Here is a 6,076-nt window from a genome sequence, read left to right as displayed (position 1 = left end):
ATTCGCTTTGCATGAATTCGAAGATCAGATACGTGCAATCTTGATGTAGCCATCAACCTGAGAAAGCAAGTGAAGTTAGGTTCACTTTGCACCATCAGCAACAATGGAATCAAAACTGAAATCATTCACGAGAATAGGCACCATTATAAGACCTTTTCATTACAGAGGTTGATTTAACAAAATACAACTTGCAAACATGGTTTCCACTTTCAACCATTCCTGCACAAGCTGTTTCTGCTCAAAAATTACATAATCCATACAACGTGCTTTTTACATTATATTTATCCGATCCAAGCAAACAATATTACAAAGGTGATAATCAAGTACAAACACAATAACTTTCACTTTTCCTTTTTCAGATTCTTCGCTATCTCTCTCACTTTTTCTTCATTTTTTCGAACGGCATACTCGCACTGTAATACATCATCCCACGTCTTCCAGGTCTTATTCTCTTTTAATAACATGTTTTCCTCTAACAACTGAAAAATATCCACCCATACGAATAATTCACACCTCGCATCTCCCTGCACATAGTACAAACTCCTAAATTAATATGATAAAAAGTACAACCCGCAACAGCAAATCGATTAGTTTAATATGACAAATATAAAGTTGCTTTTACCGTATTATACTTGGGGCAGGCAAAAAATCTCCTTCTAGAATTTTTCCTAGTATAGGACGTCTTTAGTGGCGTTTTCAAACCACACCAACAAGTTGGTGACTCCATCACAAAATCATTAACTAAAGATGATGATTGAGAAGATGCCATGGTGATTCTGTCAAAGGAAAGACAACTTCAAACACAAGAGTCTGTCCCATTTACAGAATTGAATACATAGTAATATTGCCTAGTGAATGTCCGATTAACTAAGACCATCATCAAATTTAAACATAACTTGATTTCAAGTAACCCAACACTAGCAGCTCATTATCATGCCACCTCTGTAAGCTCACTGAAAAAATCTTTAGCATCTCAATCTTTACTAACCATTAATTTGTAGATGGTATTTAGTGTATTCAGACTTCAAATGTACAAGTTAACCTAACAATGTATCATTCCATCAATCATGTTTATGACAATAACCACACGCTTCCATTAAAGGATACAATACTTATAAAGTTAAAATAATTAATGATGTAGTTAGTCATGGTAAATGTATATCTAAGTACACATTAGTGTTCCCAAATGGATAAAGATGCCAAAAAGAATACAGATTTGGATATTCAAGTTGTAAGGGTCAGTTTTCAGCTTGGAAAATCTAGTTAATTGCAACATGATTGGCCATTTATTATGATTTATTTGTATGGTTCTATATACAAGTACAAGTAGAGAAGAACAAGTATCATGTAAGCCTCCAACCACAAGCGAAAATTAATTTTGGGTAATGAAGAAAAAAGAAAGTTACAGGAAAAGAATAATCACAAGACAATAAAAGAAAGGTGAGTCTAAGTCTGTCCTCATATAATATTGACTATTTGGTCCACTCATGACTAAACCAAAGAGAGAGAGAGAGAGAGATAGGGCATTTGCATCAATAGGGTTGTGGCTCTGTATGCATTAGAAAGCTTTTCATTTGGTGGAAGACTGCATTTCAAACTACATCCATTTTCTCTCTTTTGATTCCCACCACATATATGTAGCAAGAGTTTTGATCTCATCAGGTGACCCTAAGTTCAGTGTCCAAGACCGTAGTCCTCTCCATGTATGAATACCAAAACTTGACCATATTTCATGTATATATATATATATATATATATATATATATATATGCTTTAAAACTTACGAGTAATTTGCTGATTGAATAATAAAAGTAAACCCGATTGACAGTAGTCGAACTGCACTTGATTTTCATCCGCAACCCACTTTAGTGCAAGCTTATTTATAGCCTAGGTTACAAATGCTTCACCCAATGCAATTAAATTAGTACACAAACCAAGATTAAAAAAAATATTTAACACAATCATACTCCAATCATTGTCACCAACTGATATCTGTCTACCTTTTTAAATAGTTTCATATGCCAACCACATAAATAGACATGCATTTAAAATGTGCCACTTAATAAATTTGGTTAAAGAGACAAAATTTAAGAAGAAGAGTTTTACTCATATCTCATTTCTAGGTTGCTTTCACTGCAATAGCAGAAAATTTGGCATTGCTAGTCAAACCAGGGGGTTTAACTAATAATAGAAAGCCATAGTCTAATTTTCTATTAACTAGTGTGAATAAAGTACAATCACATGCATGGTCTATTTCAAAGTAATCAAACCTAACCTAGGTAAGTGAAGAGAACATGCATTTTATTCTAATGAGAGTTGGAAATATTGGGTGCATTCTATCCTGGCTAGTTTTAGTTTATTATTAAAGGTGGAAATAGCTGATTTTGGTTACTAATTTCAAACAAAATCAGCTTCACAGTGGGAAAGACCCACCATCAACTTCTGTAATAACCTAGGTTTAATTTTCTGGTTTTGCTTTGAATGGTTGTAATAGTCTAGATTATTTTTCTGTAACTGAAAAAAAAAATACAATTTTTGAATGAAGATCTCATAGTTTGAAAGAAAAAAATATATATATATATAAGAAGAAGAAGAAGGTGTAAAGGAAGGATGTATAGGTTAGGTGCACCTTGAATGTTTCAAGGTACTTCAACTTTTGTACGCACTGTTGTCTTCCTCACCGCCACAAGTGAGAAATAAAAACAAGTATGGGGGGATCCATCATTTCTGTCATGACAAGGGAGAACCAAAGTAATGTCATCTACACACAGTTTTGAACAAACCCGACTAAAGTCCCATGGTGATGCACCATCCATCGCCTATGTTTGTGATTCAAAGCAATATATGTCCAGTACGGCACATATCTATATACATGACCAAAATCAAGATATACAACATACCCAAGAGGTTACATTGCACCACCCTTCCACTAAAATCTGATTCGTTTTAGCTTTAGCTAGTTCCACCTTCAATAATAAACTAAAACTAGTCAGGATAGAATGCAACCTCTAATCTTTACCTAATACTAGATATGCATCCAGAAACAACCCCATTAATTTCTAGCAAAATACCATTAACTTATAGCTCATATAACTAAACCCTAGAGGAAAAAAGATGCTGTAAATACAGAGAAAAAAATAAATGTATGACTAAACCCTAGAATCACAGAGAAAAAATGAGTAATACATGGAAAAACTTGAAGAAGATTATTTACAAGAAACTATACATTACCCCTCCCGCAGATCTGAGGGCTTCGCGTCAGTGGATTGAGGGCTTCAATCTGAGTGTGTCGAACTTGCAGAGAAGAAGAAGAAGCCTTAGAGAAGAAGAAAAAACCTTAGAGGATGAGGAGGAGGAGGAGAAGAAGAAGAAGAAGTCTCAGAGAAGAAGAAGAAGAAGAATAAGAAATCACCTGCGAACTCGAAATTGCATTGCAGAGGAGCTCGGGGCTTCAGGGGAGGAACTCAAAATTGCAGTGCAGGGCTTCCCAGGAAATGCTTAGGGCTAAGGAGTTTGGGAGCTCGGGGGGTGGGGGGAGAATAAGGAAAGAAACGGGAAGGGAGACGAGGAAGAAAGAAACAGGGAGGGAGGAAACACGGGGGGTTGGGGGAGAGGAACGAAACGCACGAAAGGGATGAAAGGGACGAAAATTCAAAATGAAAGTGGCTTCTTCCGTTTGGGGGGAGAGGAAATTGGATGACACGTCATGTGTACAAATTGGATGCAGCAAACAGTGGCTTCTACTTAGAGTTTTTCTTGATTTAACATTTTTATGAGAAATTGAAAAAATAATAGATCTCATCAATAATTAGTTTGAGATGAGTTGAGTTTAATTCAACAACCAAATACCTCATTTGCATTCAAAACCCACCTCAACTCATCTCATCTTATCATTACAACTTTTTTAAATTTTCACACAAAATATAATCAATAATTCAACTTTTTCAAATTACAAAACAACTTTTTCAAATTCTCACACAAAATATAATAAATAATTTAACTTTTATTCTACTATTCACAAACTATCTCAACTCATTTCTAAATCTAAACTACTCTTTAGTATCAGATAATTCCTAACTAATAATAATAATAGTAATTAATAGTTTGTGAATAGTAGTAAATTATTTATAAATTGTATTGAATAGTTTTAAAATATTTGAAAATAATTCTAGTTACTAACCGATCCTAAATAATTAAAATATTATTTATTATATTATATTTATCTGTTTATTATTTCATATCAACTCGAATAGACAAAAGAATAAAAAAATTATTAATAATAATTCTTAACGGAGCATCTAACTGATCAATTTATTCTTAAATAAAATATTACGAGGAAAATCGAACACAATTTGAAGAGATGGGTCCTACATAAGAAGGTAGAAGAATATTTTGATTCTACTGACACAATCTGAAACTCCCAAGGCGAATTCTCAGCCGTCCAGTCAGCTCCAGTCCCCGAGCAGCCACATTGCAGAAGCTCAACCGTCCGAACGAAGTACAGATGCCCAGACCCCACACCTGGTCAAAGGTTCCTCTCTAGAGTCCGTATTTGTCGCTGCTGTCTCCAGTGAAACCTCAGACTCACACAATAGTCTCACCGGCCCACTTGTCTTTTCAGTGCTACTTTTAGGGTCCCACAACAATCTTTTTTCTGACGTGGCGCACAAATGGCGTTTTATTTACGCCCGCCTCTTATCGTGACATATATTTATCTTGAAATGAACGATCACGATTCAATCATTTTCTAATCTTACAGACTTTACAATTTGAGAAAAAACGCTATATTTAAGTTGCTTTGAATGTTAAGCTCAATTATATTTAATTGAATTCTTTATAAATAATAATGAGTTAAACTATGGAGAGAGTTATGTGAGACTTATTTAAATTAAATTTAAAATGTATTTAGATGTTAAAATAAGTTTAATACTTTTTATGAAAAATTCAAAAAGTTTATACGTCTCAAGTATAAAAATATTTTAAATTGAAAAATATTGTGAGTTTTACCTGTAATAAAATTTTAGATTGGAATGAATTTAGTAATTTGAGAATTGAGTGTTTAGATGTTAGACTTAATTTAAAATTAAACTGAACTCAACTGAGTCTTACTTTCGAGTATTTAAAGGGTTGTAATTCATATATAAATATTACAAGTAGTATTAATTGCTTTCGAGTATTTAATATTGTAGTTATTTTATTTTTCCATCGAATCAAAACTAAATAAATTAATTTTTTTTAAAGATAGAACAAATTTTATTCATTCATAATAGGACATTACAACTTTAACCTGAGACATATAGAATACAAGCCAATTACTTTTTTAAGGCTTTCAATATACAAATTTATTTGTGATTGATATAGTTTAATCTATTACTGTAACTCTCTACAAACAAATAAAATTTGTTCTGCATATAATTATCGTATTTTATGTAATATATATTGTATTATACTTAATATAATTGACCCAAGGGATGCAATCCTTTTGTTTGAAGATGGACTGATGAATATTTTTACGTATCAACATAACAATCTATGTTAGATGATATGTATTGGATTGGATGACATTATGACTCACAAAGTCAGCATGTAAAAATCAACATATAGCAGCAAGCTAGCTAGTAATCTAAGGCCCGCCATGATAATTTCAACCGTCAATGAGTAACAACTACACGCATGCATGTTTAATCCTGCACAAAATTTTCAAAACACGTCAAGAATAGTGATAAATACGACCTTTTCTTAATGCTGATATGAGAAATTTGATCACGATTTTATCAATATGCTTAAGCACCCTCATTATTGGCTAAAAATATTTTGTTTTCCTTTCCTTTAATCAAAGAATTAGGATTTACTGCTGGTTGTCTTGGTTAATGAGCTTTGCTAATCTGACCTCTAAACGGCTACTAGGGCTGCGAGAGGGACCCTCCCGAGTCCCCTGTACAGGTGGTTACTGATACAGGAAATCTTTGTTCATTTTGTCAAAAAGCATTAGGTTGGATAGAGGCTATAAAAGGACGGCTTGGAAACAGATTCCTAGTGAGATTAGCTTTAGACAGAAAGGCAGAGAGAGAGAGAG

This window comes from Juglans microcarpa x Juglans regia, chromosome 1D (genome assembly GCF_004785595.1).
Source record: "Juglans microcarpa x Juglans regia isolate MS1-56 chromosome 1D, Jm3101_v1.0, whole genome shotgun sequence".
NCBI lineage: Eukaryota > Viridiplantae > Streptophyta > Magnoliopsida > Fagales > Juglandaceae > Juglans > Juglans microcarpa x Juglans regia.
The sequence above is the reverse complement of the archived record's forward strand: the minus strand, read 5'-3'. Positions refer to the sequence as shown.